Raw genomic sequence first — 24,197 nt, forward strand, 5'->3', positions numbered from 1 at the left:
CGTCTGGTGTTCTGAACGGCTGGCCGTTTTGTGCCCTTTTTCCTGGAAAATTGAATTTTCCTAATTTCTATAATTTATTCTGAAATTATTAATCCAGTCACATATCCTCATCTCATGTTCCTTCGTCAGGGTATAGACCGTTTTAGGCATAGCGTTCGGTCTCTGTTTGTCCACCCAAGCCCTGGTAGATTACATATATTCTTCAATTTTTTCTGTGCATTAAAATTATTCTTCATTGTTCTTTTATGTCCATCACAGTGTTGAATATATTATCAAAAAATTTCCTCAACGTGCATGACACCAAGGTTGTGTCAAATTAGATGCGATGTCCATCCCAAAAGATGCTTTTCTTTATCCACTTATGGTAATTTCCATAGCCTGAAGGGAGTATCAATGGTTGTTTAACTGCACGACTGAAGTCTGCAACCCAATCACTCATCTGATCTCCTATTAGCCTCGAATATGCAACCTTATATTCCACTCGATTCTTTGTAAAGGCTTTCTTGTTCCTTCAGTAGGGATTGTGGCGATCAAAGTTGTGACGCCCATAGAATTTTTCACATAATTGGGAGATTAATTGGTAATTCTTAGGAATTTAAATTTAATTTATAAATAAATTATAGGTTGAACTTGGGAGAAAATAAAACTTGAACGGATTAAATTGGAGTTCGTTATAATACTTGCGACAAATTATATTAATTAAGAAAATAAGAAAGGACGTAATGAGTATTTTGAGAAAAAATTAAATTAAATTAAAAAAGAAAGAGAAAATAAAAAGAAAAAGAAAGGAAAAATGAATTCGAGGAGGGGTGGGCCATCACCCACCGCCCCACCCTCATGATAAACATATATATATATACATACATACATACATATATATATATATATATATATATATATACTCTCAAATCCTCATAATACAAGAAGCAATTTCCCTTTTCTTCTTCGGTTGGCGCACAACAAGGTAAGATTTGTATTTTAATTATTATTAATTTATATATTTATATTATTTAATTACTCTGTTTATTAAATTTGTTTATATTGAGCAATGTACTATTTATCCAGTGTATTTTATGATTTTGGCTATTAAAATTAGTGTCGGAGTAAATATCATATTTGTTATAAAAATGATATAGTTGGTTAATTAAATTATTAGATTTGTTAGATTTAATTATTATTATAGCTAATTTACACAATTCTATCGGAATAATTAATCAAATATATAATTCTATGTATTGTTGCTTAATTAAATTATATAGCAATGATAAATTGGTAGAAAATTCATAGAAATATTTTAAAAATTATAATTAAGAAAAATTATGTTATTAAAGGGGAAAAATGAGATTCTAATGGTAATATAATTTAGGGATGTTATTAAAAATAATAGTTATAAATATATAAGGCGTTTGATTAAATTAATTCTTATAAATTAGTTGATGAATTAAATATATATTTGAGAAGCTTAGAAAATGTAATTATTTAAAAGAAAATGGAACAGAGGTTGAACTTCAATATAAAGGGAATATTAAAGGATTCGTGGCAAATATACGAATATTATATAATATTTTATTTAGTGTTTATAATATTCTAAATATATTGATTATACGTATAATTTCTATTATAGGACGTGACGACAAAGTAGAAGGTTGAGCAGTCCCTCGTGAAATCGAAGTGTTTTGGGATTTAAGGTAAGTATAGCTAATTGGATTTATATATAGCTATATGTGTAGTATTGTATATATTATATATCGGTTTCTTAGATGTGATTGTGGACTCAGCTTTATATTTATATAGGTGGATTTCATATATTGATTGTTTATATAATTAGTTGTGGATTATTTGTTAGATTACCATGATATCGGTGAAATTGTTACTATGTGTTATGTGATTGTAATGTTGGGACATGTGGGATATGATTATGTGATTATCGTATAATTGATTGTTGTATGAAATCAAATTGGGAGTTATCATTAAGGAAGTAATTATTATAAAGAATAAAATGATGATCGTGAATGGAAATAAAAGATGGTACTTACCTAGTTGGGAACACTGTCAATGGTTTTATGATAATGTGATTGATGATGTGATGCGAAATATAAATGAATTAATCTAGATACCATGGCGTGTAGGGTACCGGTGTATTCCAGGCAGCGGAGAATATCCTGTGGTGTTGGCTACATAGTGGGAGTGGTGTGGGGATACCATGTTTGTTGTGATGTCCTGTGCTGATATTGCTACACACTGGAGTAAGAGAGTGTGGGGATATCACATACAACGGGTATCTTGTGCTGTATATGATATGATGATGGCCGGCAAAACCATTGACTGATGTACTCCAACTAGAGTTGGGCCATTAGTTAATAAACGATAATATTAAATATTATGCCGTGGGTTGATTTATGGTTGTGGTATGTATTACTGCTTATATCTGATGTTGCTATATGACGAATGACTGTTAGTCGATGTGATTGCATGTACGTGAATTGTTGCCTGTGTATATATATATAGTCTGATTAGCTATACTTATTGAGTAGGCAACTCATTCCTTACCACGTACTTTTAAGGAAATAACTCATACTGACTGGCCACATTGGACTTTAAGCCGTGCTGTCGCTCTTATTAGGTGGGTCAGCCGTGACATCTAAAGCTAGAGTTTTGGCGGTCTGGTTGTTAAATTTTCTAGTCTTTCATCGGGTTTGTGTTTAAAATTGTGATATTACTTTTCTTGAGATTATGTATATGAGGACATCTAGTGAGGTATATATAAACTTTTGGTCGTATCTATTATCTTTTGTGATATATATATATTACATTGATAAATTAGAATTTATTTTACGGGTTGAAACGGAATTACTTATCGAATGAGTTCTAAATTAATGAAATGATGAAAAGTGATAATTAGATGTAGCGAGTAGGGGGTGCTACAAAAGTAGCACGCCTTCCTATTGTGTTGAAATAGAATGCCCGTGTGTCATCCATACAAACAGGACAACCCATACAACAACGGTACTCTATCCAAACGTCATCCCATAAGTGGGTAGGTCGTTCGCGGTCCACATCAATGCCGCCTGCATAATGAATGCCTGGTCATGGTATTGTCATGCATTCAAACACCTACATGCCACAATTGCAACAGCTGCTCAATCAACGGCTTGAAGTAGACATCGATTTTCGGACTAGAAGAGCCAATGATCACCATCTTCAAAAACATATACTCAGAACTCATGCACATACCACGGGGGCGATTATACGGTGTAAGTATGACGAGCCAACAAGAATAAGTACGAGCGTATTGCAGGTGTGGTGCCAACCCATTTATGCAAAGGCCAACCGAATATCATGCTACTCTTCTGCAAAATCGGAATACGTATGGTCAAAATGCCTCCAACCTCTGCATTGAATGTATTACATGTGGAGCCTTTCTCCATCTGATGTGTGACATGCCACGTCATGTGCTCTACAGTTGCTCTCGAAAAATACAACCTCTAGAGATTGGGAGTAAGTGGTGGGTACCTAGAACGGCATACGGAGAATTCTTGCGGCAGGGGTTTTGCTCCCTAATCAGCTTGTATACAGTGTTTTCAAAGAACTTGCAACCATTTTTAAACACATCAATCTTTTCAATGGATAAACCCAAATCCCTTATGAATTTCTTCGAACTATAGTAATGTTTTGGCAGGGTGTGATCGCAAGGAAATATATATTAATAGCCCACTATTTGAGCATATGTTCGCTCAAAAAAATTACCCTCGGCTTTGATAGTCACCAAACCAACAACCAACGTCAATAGAGGTTGCCGCTCTACAACGGCTAGTCAGCAGCATGCACTACATCATAAAAACGGTCTAACAACCGTGGCACATAATCGTAGAGTCGCCTATCGAACGTCGAACTAGATCGGTATTAGTAGGACAGGACCTCGTACCATCATCAGACACAACCTTCGTGTCAAGAAGAAAATAACCTAGCCTGGCTGCATAAAAAACAATCCTCCACCCAATCCATCTGTTGTAACCACTGCAATGCAAATTACCCTCTTCTTGAGCAGCTGAGGTTTGCTCCTCCTGCACTGGAGGGTCATTCACAGCATCAAAGTACTGTTGCACCCTCTCATCGCCATACAAAGTTCAATTATATTATTTTGGCATAACTCTCCCATACATAAATGATAATTAATATCCTCAGGTGTTTTGAACCTTTCGTTTCTGCACTCGGACATGGGGACCTAATTTTGTCTTTATCAGTATGGCTACGCTGACACTTGTCCCATTCTACGAAAGTCTTAACACCATCCTCAAACTCTAGCGTAAGACCTACCCTCTCTAAAAAGTTCTTATCATACATTTATCTCCTCAGTTGTTGTAACATGATGATCATTACATATTGATGTGTATATTTATAATTATATATATTTCAACCTATAAATGTATAAATATTACTTTACGCTAATAATACATAATATATAAGATCCAAAAAAACAAAAAAACTAAAATAATTAAACATCAATTTAATTAACAAAAAGGGTTAATGTTGTTACCTGGTCAACCAACTCAAGAGATCAACAGTGCAGGTCCAAATTATAAAATTCTAGCTGATCAAGTGTATACGTACGAAAATCAGAAAGAAATTGAGAGAGTGTGAGGTTTAATAATCATTATAGAATAAATGAAATGAAATAAAAAATACTTATTTGTGGAGCGAAAATATATCCCTCAAAATATAGCCATTTAAAAAAATAGTTTTTGAATATAGCCATTATACTCATTTGCAGTTAGAAAAGCCTTTGTAACAATGGTAACGCACAAAGTCATTCCTATTGGTATGACCTTTGTATCATCCAGTTGGAATACGACTTGTAACGGTCTTTTATCCAATGCATGAAATGGCTTTTCTTTTTTTTCTTGGACCGTTACACAAGGACAAGTCCTTCACAATAATTGTAGTAAATTTGCATCAACCAAAAACTATTAACGGTCTTTTTCAGGGTCATAAACATTTAAATATTTTGACTGGCTATAGTTACATGTTTTGGAACGGTTAACATCCGAAGAAAGGCAGGCCATCCCTCATTTCAGAAGTACTTTCAAAAGTCATTACAACTTGTGAGTGCCAGTTATTTATAACGGCTTTACGGATACACATGTGTAGTAATGGCTTCTGTAACGATTACGGTTGTTATAAACAAATACAATTCTTGTGGACTCAAAAATGACATCATCAAATCTTCTCCATTCCAATCTTGCTACAAAGACCGTGCAACAACTGTTTTAAAAAAATCGTTACAGATCCCACTTTTTTTTTTGTGGTGAAAAGAACGCATGAAAAAACTACGATGCACTAATGTTTATACATTTGCAATTTTTTGAGGGAAAAGTATCATTTTAGTCCTCTAAGTATGCCTAATTTTGATTTTAGTCCGATAACTATGCCCATATTTTTTTAGTTCCAATTACTTTTGAAATTGCTTACTTTTAGTCCTCTGACAGATTTTTAGACAATTTTACTCCTATACAACTTTTAATAGGCAATTTTAGTCCATATGCACTCACTTCACAATTTTTTGCTAATGCTCGCCTGAGATAGTATTAGAGCCTAGGTTTATTGAAAAAATATATGATTATATTATATTTTGATATTATTTATCCAGTTATGGAGGAGACTCTTTGAGAAAAAATGGAACCGAACGAAAGTTCAAGTTACTCTGAAAACAGGAAATATTTTCAAATTTTGGAAATACAAAGAAGAGAATTTCTCATGGAATTTCTTGACAAGCGTTACAACAGTCCCAAGAGGATTGATCCAAGACTCTCATGCCAGAAGAAGAACAAGAATGGCTGAAAAATTTTGAAGTTCGACAGGTATTACCAGAAAATGCAGTGAGGCGCCTACACTCTACTGAAGTCCAAAATTGAATCCCAGCTAGGAGAAACGGAACGGGTAAATTCTTACATAATTTCAGTTCTAAAAATTATGATTAAAAGAATTGACTGGAAAGAATTCGAGATACATCTAAGATCTCCCAAGATCTGAGGGAGATACAAAAGACAATCCAAGACTATAGACATAGGTTAATTCATATAGGTCAAAAAGTGGAGGAGATTCTCAAGATCTTTCCAAATCTGAAGTTAAAAATCACAGATCAAAGTGAAACCAAAGGGAGAACCCTGAGATATCAAAATCCAGACAAAAGCGAATCAGGGATTCCCTTAGAACAGTACCTCTTCTACATCAGAAGGGGAAGGCTGTGGAGATTCCAAAGCCAAAGTCTAGAGAAGATCTGATTATCGCTTCCATCAATTCTATAAAATAGTGGAGGTAAGAAGAGCGGATCTATCATATTTACAAGAATTGGTGGAAACCTTTTCCTAACTCGAGATTGTAGATTTAGTTAATACGCAAACAAGTGAGATCACTCCAGCACTACCACCACCGGAGGGAAGTACATGCTCTAATGATGTTCCGCAGGATCAACCGATGAGAGAAAGTGCGGATTTCCACACTAATGCCACTCCAACATTCTTGGGAACCAGACTAAAGGAAAATCCAGAATAAAATTCAAAGAAAGTACCTGAAAATACACTTTGGGCAAGGACCATGCTCCAGCCCGTACATCCATACGGCACTATACTTAACCTGGATATTATTGATTTTTGTAACACTAAGAAGTTGATCGCAACCATCTAGATAGCAGCAACAACCCTAGAGCTTGCCACGGAAAACTTCATAAACTTGTTGACTTGAGCTTGGAGGGATCTATGAAGATCGGATGGGATAATACCCCAAAAGATACCAAAGACAACATCCTTCCGGAGATTTGAAAGATGCGATAGCAAACCGGCTAGAAAGGCTTATCAAGATACACTTTATCGGAGATGGATACTTCGAGGGAAGTAGAGTAGAAAAGGCTAGAGAATATGCATAGGCTCTTTTTAGCCTTGAACTAAGGAGTATTTGCGCAGTAGATGAATACATCTATTGGTTTCGCAAGTATTTCTTCCAGAGTGGAGTAGCAACGGAAGTATCAGCTCCAATGTTCTTTGCAAAAATATGCAGTCCATGGAGGGAAATGTTGATCCAGTCATACAAAGTACCTGAAGGACAACTAGATTCAGTTGCAAGGAGAATGTCTTTCCTTAAACACAAACTGAATGATTGATGTTATCAAGCATCCATCCAGAAGAACATGAAAAGACTAAGAGGTAAAATCAAACGAGCTCCTCTCTGTTGTGATAACAATGATTTTCCAACTATTATAGGAGAATCAAGCGAGCCAAGGAAAATGAGGAAGCAAAATAGTGACTCTTACTGTAGGAGTTGCAGAAGAACCTTTTCCCAACGGAGATCATGGTGGTCCTAGTCGAAAGCCAGAACATACAAATTTGGATAGAAAATAGAACCCACATGGGCTTCATCCCAAGCATCTAGACGAACAGATGCAAGATCCACCGGAAGAACCCCTATAAGAAGAACTTTCAGACAGACCTATATCCGAGCAAATGAAAGTTTCAAAGATTGTAATTGCTAGACTTGCAGAGTAAGAAGACATATATCTCCCAACTGCCCGGAGAAACATGGTGAATAACAAATATTTGAAGCCACGGATGACATCTTGGATGCAATCTACTACGAAAAATTTGAATCCACGTTATAAAATCTCATGAAATGTTATTGTAGATTTCCTGACGAGGGATGGAGGCATCTAAAGCAAACTCCATCATGCTGATACTCAGGCACCTCTGAGAAAACCTCGAGGAGCTTGATAGGAAGTTCGGGCAGCTAGCGGTGAATGCCCAACTTTCCGGACAAATTTTAAGAACTGATTTAGACACAGTCCAGGTCGCAATAAGGAGTTCCTTACTAGCATCCACATGTCTATGCAATGACTTAAGAGAACCAACTCAGAAGGCATCACCTTCAGGGATGACTCACGAGTTTAGAGAGAATGACCCTGAACATGCTTTTAAAGTACAGGACCCTAGACCTGTAGTATCAGACTCTGGTGAAATGGCAAAAATTGAGTCACAGGAAGTTCAAACTCCTATAGATTCAAGTCAACCCAGCACCTCTAGGGTTAAAGAGGGATAAATTAGCCTTAGGCCAATGACAGACACCTCTAAGGTTAATACTAATGAATTGATATCTTCTTCTGCTTGGCAGGAATATCAGCGCATGTGGGAAAAATTAATTTCTCACAAAGAAGTAAACCCAGGCAAGGCCTTTATCGGAACATCCAAAAAATATAATAGGGTCTGGATGTTAGAAGGGTCTAAACCAGAAGATGTGCAAGAATGGTATGATTTTGGAGCTTTTGCTTCAGTTCATACTATGGCACCAAGTTTTTCGGAAATCTCAAAACTTCCGGAATGGATTAGTGGGGTGGTTTTCGATTCGTGGCAAAACAACCCCCACCTAAAAAGAGGCAACGGTCTGGAGATAAAATTCGTATCAGTTGCTCTAGAAACAACAAGAAAAGGATCTCATCTAGCATTTCATTTCATGAAGTTGCAGAGGCCAGACATAGTGGCTTTTAGTAAAATCAAAGCTGCCTCAGGAGAAGCTCCTCTAGTATCAGCCATCAGTGAAGATAGCATCTCTGCCAGAAGAGCTTGGGGATTATGGGTCTATCTCACTGAGATGTAAAAAGTTAAGTATCCATTTAAAATCTTCTCCAACAAAGTGAATGGATCGTTCTTGTTAAATTCCATGATAGGAAAAAGCACTGAGTTCGCAGAAAGCTTATTTGATAAGAAGAGAATGTTAATTTGGGAGAATAAGCTGCCGGCGATCGAAGTTACAAGGATGAAAACGTGCAACATATTGCATGTTGGGCAATAGCATAACCATTTATGCCCTTGCTGTGAAAAACAAGAGAAGCCCCTGTTCGAGACAAAAATTTAGGTCACACAAAAAAAACCCGAACCTGACCAGGACAAGAGAAAAAGAAAAAAATTTTACAAACAGAAGTAAAAATGAAAGAATGTAAACGATCGAGGATAAGACTGTCGGTAGAAAACGACAAAGGCCAATAGTCAGCAAAGCAGGAAAGCCAGCTGGAAATAACGTGGTTGACAAGCTATTATGACCAACAGTTGGAAAAGACAAGGCAATGACAAACGCAGTGACGTCATTTGAAAGAGACAAGAAGATGGCAATGCAATGACGTCACCAAAGACAAGTTTGGAGTCCGAGCTTGAAATCCGCGTACGCCTATAAATAAATATGCAAGAAGCAGATGGAGATCATTATAAAACTTCTCCTACTCTTCAAAGCATTAGAGTTTGAGTCTTTTCAATCTTTTTTAGTGTTTTAATCTTTCATTTTATGGGGGTTTCCCCAACAAGTCAAGTCCTCTATCATATGAGAGGCTAAACAGTTGTCTCCTCCAATGAAGGAATAATATCTATGTAATATTTTCTATATTTTTTCAATAAAAGTAAGACTTCTGTTCAACTTGTTCATCCAAAATTCTATTAAGTCCTAGTATTGGAATCCCTTTCACTCCCTAAGTTAGGAAATGAAATAGGGCTGTGCTATTTTGTTACTAAAGGAGCCAAGTGGCTGAGAATCATCTGCTACGGTAGTGTGATTGGAGAAAGTTCGTAAAACCGAGGACTTGGAGAATCCAGAAACAGAGCTGTCAAAACAAGGTACGAATTTTCGGGGTCTTAATTTATTTCGGAAGCATGTTGGGCCTTTTTTAGAGTATTAAAATGGACTATTAGGCTTTATTACCAAAGAAGGGCAAAATGATCATAAAGTTGGCCGAAGGATCGAATCTAAGCAAAATGCAAAGATACAGGACCAAAATTAATTGTCAAAGTTAAAGGACCAAAATGATTTTAGGACATAAATATAGGACTATTCGAATCTTTTTTCCTATTTTTTATGACAAATAATTTTGAAGTCACGTGAAACAAAAAACGAAATAAGTTCCAAATTAAACAACTTGATTGAACAATCATATTTCGAAATGAATGATTGTTGTATATACAGAGAAAGGATGAGTGGTTTATGATACTTTGATGATTGCTAGTTCTTAAAGAAATCAGCTAAACTCGTATTTGATTCGGTGTTAGAGGATACAATACTGCCAAGGAAGGAACACTTGAGAGAAGTATGTGGCAATTTAAATGAACGAAACACTTGGGGTTAAGCTAAGATAATTGTGTCACAAATGATCAAAGACCGAAAACTAACCACCATATAACCTACAACTGAATTTGAACGACCTAGCATTTTTTAAGGGAAAAAATGCAAACAACCCCCTTGTGATATCACAAATGATCAAATTATCCCCTTACGAAAAAAAAAATAGTGATTTACCTCCATGTATTTTTTAAAGTATAACTATTTACCTCCCTATATTTTTTAAAATGAAGTAATTTACCTCCCTATATAAGGAGGCAAATTGCTTCTTTTTAAAATGTACTGGGGAGTAAATTGCTACATTTTCTTTTTATAAGGGATAATATGCTCATTTCAATATCACAGTGGGATAAATTGTTAACACCCATTTTTTAAGTATTGTGATAAGTTGAAAATTAACTGTTGTGTATTAAAGAATGTATTTTGTAAGATTTTGGGGTAGATTACATATTACCTTTAAATGTAATTCGAAATATTTACGTAAGCTCTTACAAGAAAAATAAAATATCAGTTTATCCTAATATATTTTTTTAAAAAAGAGCAAATTATTCCCCTCACCAGAGAGGCAATACACTCCTTTTTAAAAATACAAAACGTGAGATGGTATCTTATTTTTTACAAAAATTTATACGAACATCTCAAATAACGCTGGGAGGGTGGACAGTCTAGGTTCGTTTGGAAAGAACTATTCCTCCTTTCATAGTTTGTCCCAAGAAGTTGTAGAAAAATAAAAACAAAAAGTCTAATACTATTTTGTATTTTTAAAAATAATAATTATTTGTTAAATTAAGTACCTAGCTAAGCTAAGTGTTAGTTATTATATCTATTTTCTATTAATTTTATATTTATGAATGATTGAACTTTGAGTTTAATATTGTTAGCTGTTATTAATGTGATTCGGTCAAATATTCATAATATTTGTATTGAATACAAATTAAAAAATAAAAATCTTTCTGTTACAAAATACAAAATAGTTATTTAGATGCATCAAACAATAGGGAGAAGATAATTTTGGTCCTTATACTTAACATTTATGTAGTTTTGATCCTCAAATTTTCATGCTTGACAATATTAGTCCTTAAATTGATAACTTTTTAACAGTTTTAATGCCTGCCAATAGATATTGCATTAGAATCAACGCAGACAACATTGGAGGGTAAGAAACCTCCTTTTCCCATCTTCAACCTTGTCTGCTTCATGAAATTGGTCAAAAATATAAGCTTCTATCATTTTTGTTCAAGTTGAAGGTTTAATATGTTGCAAGGTATTTGGACGTTGAGTGAGGGTTTCTTTTTTCAGAAAAAGGGAAAATGTGGATTTTTATAATGGTGGGATGATGAAATGTGTGAGCCATAAAAGATGATAATCCTTGGACAGTTGAGAAGAACAAACAATGAAAATGAAGTCAAAAGCTACAAGGCCAAGTAAGAGGAAGTGGAACTAGAGAAAGAAGATATGAGAAAAAGGATGAAGAAATTAGAGGAATTAATTGCAAGTCACAACTTTAAGCTGAAATTTATGTGTGGACGCCCTTGGAGAAGAAGCTAAGGGAGGTGTCCCCGTCTCCAGTGATTGAAAGACAGGGACCTCCACCATTGGCCTCTCAACAAGTCCCCCGTAGTGGCTTGCGCATTTTGAGTACCTTCAACAAGGCCTCCAAGACATCTAGTACCAGATTGTAGGGGCCACCGAAGGTGAGAAATAGGGTGTCCCTTCACAGACACAGTGATGGCAGACGATCTTCCAGCAAATTGTCGTACCACGGCCATTGTTGAATACGATGGCACAACTGAACCACAGGAGCATCTCTCGTGCATAGAAAATTTCCACAAGTGCACGGACGGGATCAAATGCCTGTTTTCCTCACCACCTTTGTTAAGGTAGCTCAACAATGGTTTAAATAATTACCTGTAGGTGCAATAAAAAGTTTCCGGGATTCCGATCTCTGTTTTTTCACCAGTTTGCCAATATTCAAAAGCTTCAAAAAATGTAACTTAGTTTCTTTGGTTTTAGACAGAGGAAGAACGAACCTTTGAAGGAGTACCTCCAAAGATTCAACGCAGCCTACCTTGGAGGTGCTCTTTACCACCCAAGAAGTAAAAACTAGTGCTTTCGCTCAAGGGCTTTTGGAGGAGACTTCTTAAAAACTTATCCAAAATGTATACCTGCAGGAATATATGCATTGGGAGAAAACCAGAGGGACAGGACCATATCAGAAGCAAGAAGCTGACAAAAGGAAGTGAAAGTCTTTAGCCCAGAACCCCTCCCCAAGGAATGATCCAGACATGCTCCTCGAAGCAGAACTGAGATCAATGACCCCCTTGCATAGGAATCATACGAATGATAGCTGGAGGACCTATTGGTGGTGATTCTCACCATGCTAGAAAGTCTCGAGTAAGAGAAGTGCATGATATAACCTTCAAGGATGTACTGGAGGTGGAGACGATGGAAGACATCCCCCTCATCCAGTTCGGATGAGCAGAACGATTAGGATCTAAAACTTTCCATAATGATGCTTTAGTCATCACTGCCACACTATCCAATTATGAATTAGGCCAAATTTTCATAGATTTCTTAAGCTCAGTGATATGCTATTTGGGGAAGCTTGCATCTAGATGCAGTAGGGGGCTACCCCCCTAAAGAATGTGATCCGTATATGCCTTCGCGGGGTAGCTAGTCCATTCGGAAGGCACGACTTCACTCCCCTTGATCCTAGGAATCGGGTCCACTCGGAAAACATGTTTCCTAAAGTTCATGGTGGTGGATGTACTCTTTGCCTATAACCTTGTCTTTAGAAGACCTACCCTCAACGCTTTTCAAGACGTAGTCTTTACTTATCATATCCCCGCACCTGAGGACCTAGGAGAATTGCAAGGGGACCCCCTTAAGTGACGCAAATGCTACATAGAGGTTGTACACAAAGGGCAGAAGAGAAACAAAAATGAGGTGTTTAAGGGGGGCACCCCCAAGCAAGCGAGCGAAAGAAGCTGAGTTGGTGGGGGAAGCTAAAGGTGAGGGGGTGCCCTCCAAAGTTCAACCAGCTGAAAAATTGTTAAACATTGAACTCATGCTTCGGGATCTGGAGAAAATTACTCGAATTTGTTACCAAATACAGGATAGAGTTCGGGAAGAAGTAATTCGATGCATACGCTGCAATGTAGGCATCTTCACATGGACCCCCTCAAAACTTGGAAGGGATCGACCCAAACACTATTACCCATCATCTCAATATCGATCCCAACATCAAATCAGTTGAACAAAAGAAAAGACATTTCGAACCTAAGAAAAATAAGATTATCCAAGTCTAGATGGTTAAATTGATGACAGCATAACACGTCAAGGAGATTCAATTCCCTGAGTGGCTATCCAATGTGGTTTCTGTACCTACGCCTGGAGGAAAATAGAGAATGTGCATTGACTTCAAAGACTTCAATAAAACATGTGCGAAAGACTTTTATCCCCTACCCCAAATCGATCAACTAATTGACTCTACCTTGGGATGTGAACTACTAAGCATGATGGACGCCTCGCAATCAGGTTATGGTGGCTCCTGAAAATCATAAGAGGGTCAATTTCATCACTTCTGTTAGCAAAATTTTGTTATGTCGCTATGCTATTCGGGTTAAAAAATGCAGGAGCTACCTACAAGCTTTTGGTAGACAAGATATTTCGTCCACAAATATGGAGGAACATCGAAGTTTATGTGAATAATATATTTGTAAAAAGTAAGTAGTCTAGAAACCACACCACGGACCTAGAAGGGATGTTTTCTATCTTGAATCAGTATCGATTAAAGCTTAATACAGGAAAATGCGCATTTGGAGTACGAGGAGGGTGTTTCCTCGGAATCATGGTAACTCAAAGAGGAATCGAGGTCAACCCTCTCAAGATTAAATCCATCTTAGACATTAAGGCACCAACCAACATTAACCAAGCACAGAGACTAACTCGAGGATAGCTGCGCTCAGTCACTTTTTTTCCAAAGCAACAAAAAAGAGTTTGCCCTTCTTAAACATTAGAGACTTCTCGTGAACAACGTGGCCTTACAGGCCCTGCCTCGCAAACTTCGCGCCCTACATTTCTTTAAAGTGCACAAAGACGTAGTGACGCAATGGGAATGAGTTAATGCCCATCATTTCTCCATGAGTTGCAGACAAAGATTTTAACCCAGAATCTATCACTTTAGGTGACAAATTGTCGATCCATAAGTTGTTGGATGGATGAATCTCCCACTGCAAATATTTGACAGTCATATCGTGGTTCTATGTAGTTTTCGCCACAGATTTTACAGCTGGTGCCATCAAATGGCTCAAGCAAAGAGAACAAGAAAAATAATGGATCGTCGGAGGTTCCGATGTGAATGAAATGCTGAATAAAAAGAGATTTGTGTGCAATTGGAATACGGTGGAGTGAGGTTTCGTAAGTGTATGAGTGGGGTGGTTACTGCAATATTTTGTTGGATTTGTCTGAATTTAATTAAATTTAGTGGCTCTTGGTTGTATAGTGCATTATTTGGAAATATGATAACTTTTATCCTGAATTAAATTAAAATTCTAAATTGGTTCTATTACTTAATAATATTTATTAGACTTGTCCTCTATAAACACTAAGAAAATTAGTATGGCATTACATTATAGGGTTTAATGCAATTTCCGTCCTATGGTATGGTTCTTGAATAAATTACCCCTCTATGAAAAAAGAATCAAATTACCTCCCTATATTTTTTAAAAATAAATCGATTTACATCTGTGTCTAAAGTGGTAAATTATTTTATTTTAAAAAATATAAGGAGGTACTTTGCAATTTCTTTTTACAAGGAATAATTTATTCATTTGCTATAATAATTACAGGAGGTTGCTTTTATTTTTTTCTCATTATTATAAACTTTCTGGTGTTTTTAATCTTAAATTGTTGATTTTTTTAAGCAATTTTATCTTGAAATTTCTTTAGAGACTAAAGTCCATGCTTCCATTTTTGCATACTTTGTGTTCAATTTTTTTCTTATCATTATATTTTATAAAAATCAAACTTTGAAATTTTAAAATTATTTATTAATTGCATGCTATTGATATGATAAAGTTTATATCCATACTTTATGATTGTATTATGATAATTTTATTAATCTTTTTAGTATTATTATTACTCTTCTTGTTATATATTGCATGAGACGATGAATTCTATGTGATTTACTGCTTAAAATCTTTCATTATTTTATTGATTTTATGCAACTTGTTGTTGAAAAATCCTCCTAAAATCTCTTATTATAGCTAAATTTATGTCAAGTTTGAATTCCTGACTAACTTCTAAGCTTTCGGTCGATGATGTCTTAGCCTATCACTCATAGGTGAGCTAGGTTTCATGAATAAGTAGGTGATGGGTTCAAATCCGACCGAACAAGTGAGTATATGACTCACTTTATGTGAATTTGTTAAAATTTATTTTATTATTCTTTGTTATATTAATATATGAATCGAATATTGATATATTGTCAAACTAATCAATTTATTAAAATATTAATTTTATCATGTGATTACTATATATATAATAAATTCATCCCAAAAATTAAAATATGAATTAATTTCCCACCAATATTTGCGTTGTTTAACAATTTTTATATTTCACTAATTGATGGATGGGTTCTTCCTTATAAAGAGATTGATGTAATTTTAGTTGTGTGTCATTTGGGTCCATAAAGAATTAGAATTTGCAACATGGTCCATTAGTTGTGCATATTTCATGATTTGAGGACACATTTTGCCAGAAAGTTAAAAATTAGCTGGAAAACCACATGCGCATGTCATGAATATGTTATCAAATTTATGCTAGCACATGACTTGCACGTGCTAATTTTTGACAAATTTAAAAATTTCTAGCCAAAAACGTGTTAGCAAATTGTAAAATTTATTAAGATAAGTTTAACTTTTTAAAGATCCAAAACGCGAAACACCTTTAATTATAGGACCAAAAATTTTAATAGACTTTATAATATTTAATTCAAAATGAAATCATTAATCAAAATTATTATCTAATGTTAACATGATTTTCATCTAGAATTACTTGATAACTAAACATTCAACTTGCTCCACAAATATTTATAAACATTCTATGCGTGTTTTCAGATATTAGAACTTAATAATCTCATTCGATATGTAATATTTCTTTTAAAGAAGTTTATGTGTCATTTTAGACATGGAAAGTAGGAAAAAAAAATAGAGAACTGAAAAAGTTAAAAAATTACCAACCGCTTTAGCGAAGTTAAACATTAGAGGCTTCTCGTGAACAACGTGGCCTTATAGACCCTGCCTCGCCAACTTCGCGCGCTATATTTCTTTAAAGTGCACAAAGACGTAGGGACGCAAGGCAGATGAGTTAATGCCCATCACTTCTCCATGAGTTGCAGACAAAGATTTTAACTCAGAATCTGTCACTTTAGGTGACAAATTGCCGATCCACAAGTTGTTGGATGGATGAATCTCCCGCTGCAAATATTTGACAGTCATATCGTGGTTCTATGTAGTTTTCCCTGCTGATTTTATAGGTGGTGCCATTAAATGGCTCAAGTAAAGAGAACAAGAAAAATAATGGATCGTCAAAGGTTTCGATATGAATGAAATGCTGAATAGAATTAGATTTGTGTGAAATTGAGATGTGGTGGAGTGACATTTTGTAAGTGTATGAGTGGGGTGGTTACTATAATATTTTGTTGGATTTGTCTGAATTTAATAAAATTTAGTGGCTCTTGGTTGTATAGTGCATTATTTGAAAATATGATAACTTTTATCCTGAATTAAATTAAAATTCTAAATTGGTTCTATTACTGAATATTGTTTCTTCGACTTGTCCTCCATAAACACTATGAAATATTAGTATGGCATTACGTTATAGGGTTTGATGCAATTTCCGTCCTATGTTATGGTACTTGAATAAATTACCCCTCTATGAAAAACGAATCAAATTACCTCCCTATATTTTTTAAAAATAAAGCAATTTACATCTATGTCTAAATTATTTCATTTTAAAAAATATAAGGAGGTACTTTGTAATTTCTTTTTACAAGGAATAATTTATTCATTTGCTATAATAATTACAGGAGGTTGCTTTCATTTTTTCTCATTGTTATAAACTTTCTTTTGTTTTTAATATTAAATTGGTGATTTTTTCAAGCAATTTTATCTTGAAATTTCTTTAGAGACTAAAGTTCATGCTTTCTTTTTGCATAGTTAGTGTTCAATTTTTTTCTTATCATTATATTTTATAAAAATCAAAGTTTGAAATTTTAAAATTATTTATTTATTGCATGCTATTGTTATGATAAAGTTTATATCCATACTTTATGATTGTATTATGATAATTTTATTAATCTTTTTATTATTATTATTACTCTTCTTGTTATATATTACAAGAGCCGATCAATTCTATGCGATTTACTACTTAAAATCTTTCATTATTTTATTGATTCTATGCAACTTGCTGTTGAAAAGTCCTCCTAAAATCTCTTATTATAGCTAAACTCATGTCAAGTTTCAAATTCCTGACTAGCTTCTAAACTTTCGATCAACGATGTCTTAGCCTATCACTCATAGATGAGCTAGGTTTCATGAATAAGTAGGTGATGGGTTCGAATCCCACCAAATTGATAATTGAAAACTAGATAGGGATGTTAACCAATGGATTGGTTAAATGTCAATGATATAACCAAACTGAATAAACAAATGATGAACCAACCTTCCATCCCCTTAACCGATTTCAACCCTTAGCTTCTAAATTGCCAATTCATGTAGCTAGCACACATCTGGGTATAAACTAGCCTTTATTTGTTGTATTTTCCCTCCGTTCAGATTCTGGCATATATATGACTAGAAAGAACAAGATAAAATATACGGCAATCACAAAAACAAGGCCGAATAATTTTTTTTGATACCATACTTATGGTAGATGTTGCTTTCAGTCCCATAAAACTCACAATCACTCATTTTTAGTCCCAAAAAGTCATGCATGTTGCGGTTTTGGGAGTAAAAAGGCATTGTAGTTTCGGGTCTAAAAAGTTTTAAAATCATACTTTTTGGGATTAAAAATATGTTATTTGAGTTTTATGAGACTAAAAGCGGCATCTACATCGGTGTGGTACAAAAAAAAATTCTACCCTTATTTTATATGACTAAAAAAATATTCTGACCTTAAATAAATCAAATAGTAAACCCTAGTTTTAAATAAAAGAACACGTGAAAGCGTATGATCAGCGAAGTAAAGAATACGATGAGGAAAAGAAGAAAGAAGAGTAAGATTACAAGAGATGCGAAGCAAATTCAAGCAAGGGGCGTGCTCTTCATGTGCACAGCCTATCATTTGAGAATGTATATCAGTGAGTTAGGGTATGTATAAAACTACGAGTTCGAAATTTGGAATAGAGAAAAGAGGGCATAGAGATACACGCACTGTGGGTGCACTGATGGTTCGAGATGTGCAGCAGAGGATTCTTAGTGTAGAATTACCTACTGCTACTAGCCCTTGTGCGCTTTACTGCTTATGGTGGATTTTTTGGCCTGTCGAGGAAACCACTTAGATTAAACAAATTGTATTGTACTATTGTACTTCTTTTTACTTAATGAAAATTATCTTTATCGAAAAAATAGAGAAAAGAGGGACCCTCGTACCAGAGAAATATTGTTTACACTGGCTTATTTTTGTTGCTATTATATTGAAAAAAGTAAATTGACTTCATCCCTACACAAATTCCATCACTTCCATCGTTTGAGGACAATTTTGCTCTCTTTGATTACACTTTAAGGACAATTTTATCTCGATAATTGATTGGTACTTTAATTATTTTAATGGATTGAAACTATTAAAGGCAACTAAACTAATCATATTTGTTTTATGAAATTGAGTGTGGTAGATCCTTAGTGAGTCGAATAAAAAATAAAAAGTATTCTATATATATGTCAAAAGATTCACATTTGTTTTATGAAATTTTAGCAATAGATAAGCAATTTAAAAAGATATTTAATACTTAACGTTAGTCAACCTTTACGACAATATATAAATCAATGCAACGAAATTCTAATATTCTATCAAAAACAAATTCCATTCGTGCCACCTACCACTATCAAATAAAAAATTATCTTTCAATTTAGTATCGATATTTACTAGTCTAGTATTACATTGACCGTCGAGGGCCGCATCCGCCGCCTTGAAAACGATGATGGCCATGATAAGGGAGATGCGGGCCACCTCTTCGACAGAGCCCCTGGCCTCGAACCATGATGATATGGACGTTGTTGATGAGGAGGGTTTAGATTAGGTTTTATTTTTTTTATTTTTTAATTAAATAATATTTTATATTAATATAATATTTTTCCTTAATTATTAATGTTTCATAATGTTTATTACATTCTAGTATTTCATATTTATTCAATTAATTAAATTCATAAATATAATTAATTAAAAATTTCTTAAATTAATATAATTATAAATTAAAATTTATTAAAGTATATAAATTTTTATTTATTTATTTAAATTTAAATATATGAATTAAATAATTTATTTATTTATTTAAATTTATTAAATATAATAATAATACTAACAATAATAATACTAATAATAATAATAATACAACAAAAAGTTAAAACACATCTCTTTCTGGCTCTTTTTCTCATTTCTTCTTTCTTTTTCTTTCTCTCTCTTTCAAATCTCCATTCTTTCTTCAATCTTTTTTCTTCCCCAGATGCTTAGAACCCTAGCCCCAAATCCATCTCTCCCACCGCCACCCACCACTTCTCTTCCCCCTCCCCCCCACCCACCGGCACACCACTACTTTCCCAATTCATCCCCAATCATGTCCCTCAATATGAAAACCTTAACACAGGCCTTAGCCAAGGCCTCCGTTGTCATCAAGAAGACTGTACAAACTACAAACTCATAGATCAGATCGCCTCCGCTGGCCCTGTCCTTGCCTGGAAATTGACTCAGGTATGTCTCGTGACACCCGCGTGCCTGCTGTCTACCGTATCGTCTGGGTTTGGGTGTTGGATAAGAAGGTGTCGGAGGCAACAAATATACCCCCAACATAACCCTCAAGCAGCAGATATAACACAAGACCCTCCAATTCTAAGAAAAGCTATGCAAAATCAAGAACCATTTATAGAGATGAAATCAAATAGGCTGTGACAAAGAGAGAGATTCTTGAAGGATCTTGAAATCTTGAACAAAGAGAGAAGAAAAGCAGGGGCCACTGAAGAGTTTTCTGAAAACCCCACTGCTTAAAACCCTGGAAAATCAATGAAGGGGTTAGGGTTTAGTACCATTGTTTGAGGGTTTTCATTTGGGTTTACTACTCTGGTTGATGGAAGCGAAGATGGGTTTGTTCACCAATCAGCACACCGAGGAGAAGCAGCAATGGAGGTGGGTGCAACACAAAAATCCAAGAAAGAATACCTGGTAAAAACCCTCAAAACTAGTGTTCTCTTCCCACCAGTTTACTCGAGCCCACCATCAAACCCCATCCACACTCACATGTTTCCACCTCTCGATTTTTTATTTCTTTTATTTAGGGTTTGAAAAGCCGGAGCAGTAGAGAAGAAAGGGCAACAAAAAAAGGAAAATAAATTAAGTTGTCGACTTCTCTCTTCTCTTTGTTTGTATCTATGTAAGTATCATTTTTAGCTCCTTCGTTTTTGTGAATCTGTGGTTGCATGTGATTAATTTGTGGATTTTCTGGTTGAGTCGTGATTTTGTATGGCATGGGGATGTAACAGCTTGGGAATAAAATCACAGAAATTGCATAAACTTAATAAGAAAGGGGGATGGGAAACAGAGAGCAGAGAACAGAGAACAGAGTATCGAGGAAGAAGATGAAAACTGAGATATTTCATTCATTGCCTTCTTCGTTTACAGTCACTGCCTTTTACATAGGATGGGGACAAAAACTCCTAACAAACACAATCTGGACAAATTTAAGGAATTGCAGAAATATAACGGTAGTTGTCCTTGCTTGATTCTCATTGGCGCTTGCCTTCTTGCAAGGACACCAAAACAACAGCACTAGCCTTCTTCTCCAACAGAGCGTGCTCCCAGCCTTTCACATGGCAATTGCTGGTAGCTCGCGATCGTACCCAGATAAAATCCCCAATTCCCATTTGAGCCCTAATCAGTCTTTGAAACGGCAATGTATCATGCTAGGGCACTCCAATCCTTCCACAATTTAATCTCGCTATCCATCGCACGACCCTCATTTAAATTGGTAATCGAACGACTCTTGTTTAAAGTCGTGTTTTCACCTGCACACACGACAAGAGAATGGTTTTGATAAAAAAGGAAGAAACTGATATCTATTGTGGGTTGTGTCTTAGAGTTAGTCCAACAAATGTTTATTCATTGAAAACAATTGTGAAATCATTTTCTATGACGTTACTCGTTAATTAAGAACCAGACCCACTCTGCTTCTTATCTATACTAATTAAGAATGGAAAATCCATTTTCTTGATTTTTCGGTTTGGATTATTTTTGGCGAATAATTTAGCCATTCCGTACAATGTTCTTGGAACATTTCAGGAAGAATAGAAATTGATGGACCAAAACTTATCCACCATTGGAATACCCAATTTGGCATTTCTTGTTGGAAAACAAGTGGGCAAATTTTGAAAAACCATGTATGCTTTCTTTTATAATTTTCATAAAGAAAAGCTTTATGAAACGCTTCCACATAGTCCCAATAATTAAACTTTATTGTATTTTTTGATTCTGGGTGAAAGTATTCTTTTTCTCCTAATGGGTTAATTTCTCATTCTACAGCAGTGATAAATTTTTTAATTACTGCTTTGGAATAATTAAATTCCTTCCCATTGCTGAAAAATGTGTAATTAATTATAACACTTTGAGTTGCTTTAAGGATACATTCATAATGTGCCCTAGGTTTATATGATCCTGCTCAAAAGATGCAACATTATGGTACATTTTTATTAGATACCATGGATCATTTTTTCATCTTAAATCATCATTCTCAAGAAGAATAATTATCTCGTGGTGTTCACTAAATTCGTAATTAATTAATTCATCTTCATCTTCTTGCACCAGTTTTGCATAGGATGTTGATTATTCATCAATTGTTAATTTTTTATGTTCCTTTTTAAATTTAAGAAACTGTTTGAAGAGTTCATTCTCTTCTTCAGGGATGTTATAAATTTTTCTATTCCTGAAATCTTTTCTCTTACTAAGGCCCTATTCCCATATCTGACAATATCACCATCTCGAAACCTACCTCCTCTCTGATTAGAGGAGGAATTTCTTCCTCTTCCCCATTGGGGGAGCATTCCTGAAAAATAAAGATGATTCATTAACCAGCATAGAGACCAGCAAGTTGCTGATGGTATAGCAAATTTGCTATCCAAAGTTGTTTAATACGATTTTCTGCAGTGACATTTGCATCTGGAAATTGTATGAGAATGTCAGAAATTACTTCCTTGACTTTATCAATTCGCTTTTTGATTATTTTTTGAGTTTTTCTTAAATCTTGTCTTATATACAATTGGTTCATCCCAAAATTTCCATTGGTAAATAGGCCAATGGACTCCATTATAAAATATCTTTCTCCTATGATCATTTCTTCAATCCAACCATTTGGAATTGTCGAGGAAATATTCATTCCTCTAAACATTTCATTTCCAAATTCATTCAGATTCATTTCCATCAATATATTCTCTTGATAGGAAATTAGGGAGACTATTTGTCTCTCCTTTAATATATTCAATAGAGAAATTAAATGGGGCAAGATGTGCTTGCCATCTTGCAAACATTTGTTTAGAAATATCATGTTTAAAATCTTTAGTAAACATAAATTTAGCAGCAAAACAATATGTCCTAATGGTGAATTATTGATTAATTAAATCATCTTGAAATTTTAAAACACATTTAACAATAGCAAGAACTTCTTTAGCAACCGTAGCATAATTTATTTGGGTTGCTTTCCATTTCCCTGAATGGAATCTAACTAAGTATTCTTGCATATTTTCATCAATTTGTTTTAGTATTCCTCCAAATCAATATCAGAGGCATCTGTTTCAATAATCTTCTTCCAATTTGGATTAGCAAAAGTTAGATATGGTAATGATTTTACCTTCTGTTTAATTAATCTAACTGCTTTTGTATGTTCATCGGTCTTTTCTGATGGATTCTTCTTAAGCCGATCATACAATATTGCTGTGTCTTGGGCAAGGTTCTTATAGTATGGGGCTATATAATTCAGACTGCCTAAAAATCTCTGTAATTGAGTTTTATCAATGATTTTATCAGGAAATTTATCTGCAAATTCAATACTTCTATTGATGGGTATAATTTCTCCCTTTTCAATATGATGTCCAAGAAATCTAACTTTTGTCTGAAAAATACTCATTTTGATTTTGATAATACCAAACCATTTTGGATAACTAAGGTTTTAAACATTTCTAAATGCTTAAAGTGGTCCTCGATATTATTTGAGAAAACTAAGATATCATCAATATAAACGCTGATAAAATTAGAGAATTATTAAAAATATCATTTATAATAATCTGGAATTCTGAAGGTGCATTTTTTAATCCAAATGGCATAACATTCCATTCATAATGTCCAAATGGGACTGTAAATATTGTCTCGTACCTATCTGATTTATTTATTTGAATTTGCCAATATTCTGATTTCAAGTCAAATTTTGAGAAAATTATTGCCTTATCTAATCTATCTAACAAGTCCTTCTTATTAGGAATCGGATACCTTATCCATTTTAAGACTTTATTAAGAGGTTTATAATTTATTACAAGTCTGGGTTTTCCACTTTCTTTCTCTGCATGTTTGTTAACATAAAATGCAGTACATGACCATGGTGATTTTGAAGATCTAATTAGTTTTTTTCTCAATTAAGGAATAAATTTCACTTTTACATAATTCTAAATATTCACTATTCATTTGGCATGTTCTTGCTTAGTGGCGATGTTTGCTTCTGAAAATTCACTTTCATAGGGAAGGCTAACAATATATTTTTTTCTATGCCAAAATGCATTGGGATGTTCATCACATAT

Source organism: Sesamum indicum, linkage group LG13 (assembly GCF_026168435.1).
Source record: "Sesamum indicum cultivar Baizhima isolate 11 linkage group LG13, ASM2616843v1, whole genome shotgun sequence".
NCBI lineage: Eukaryota > Viridiplantae > Streptophyta > Magnoliopsida > Lamiales > Pedaliaceae > Sesamum > Sesamum indicum.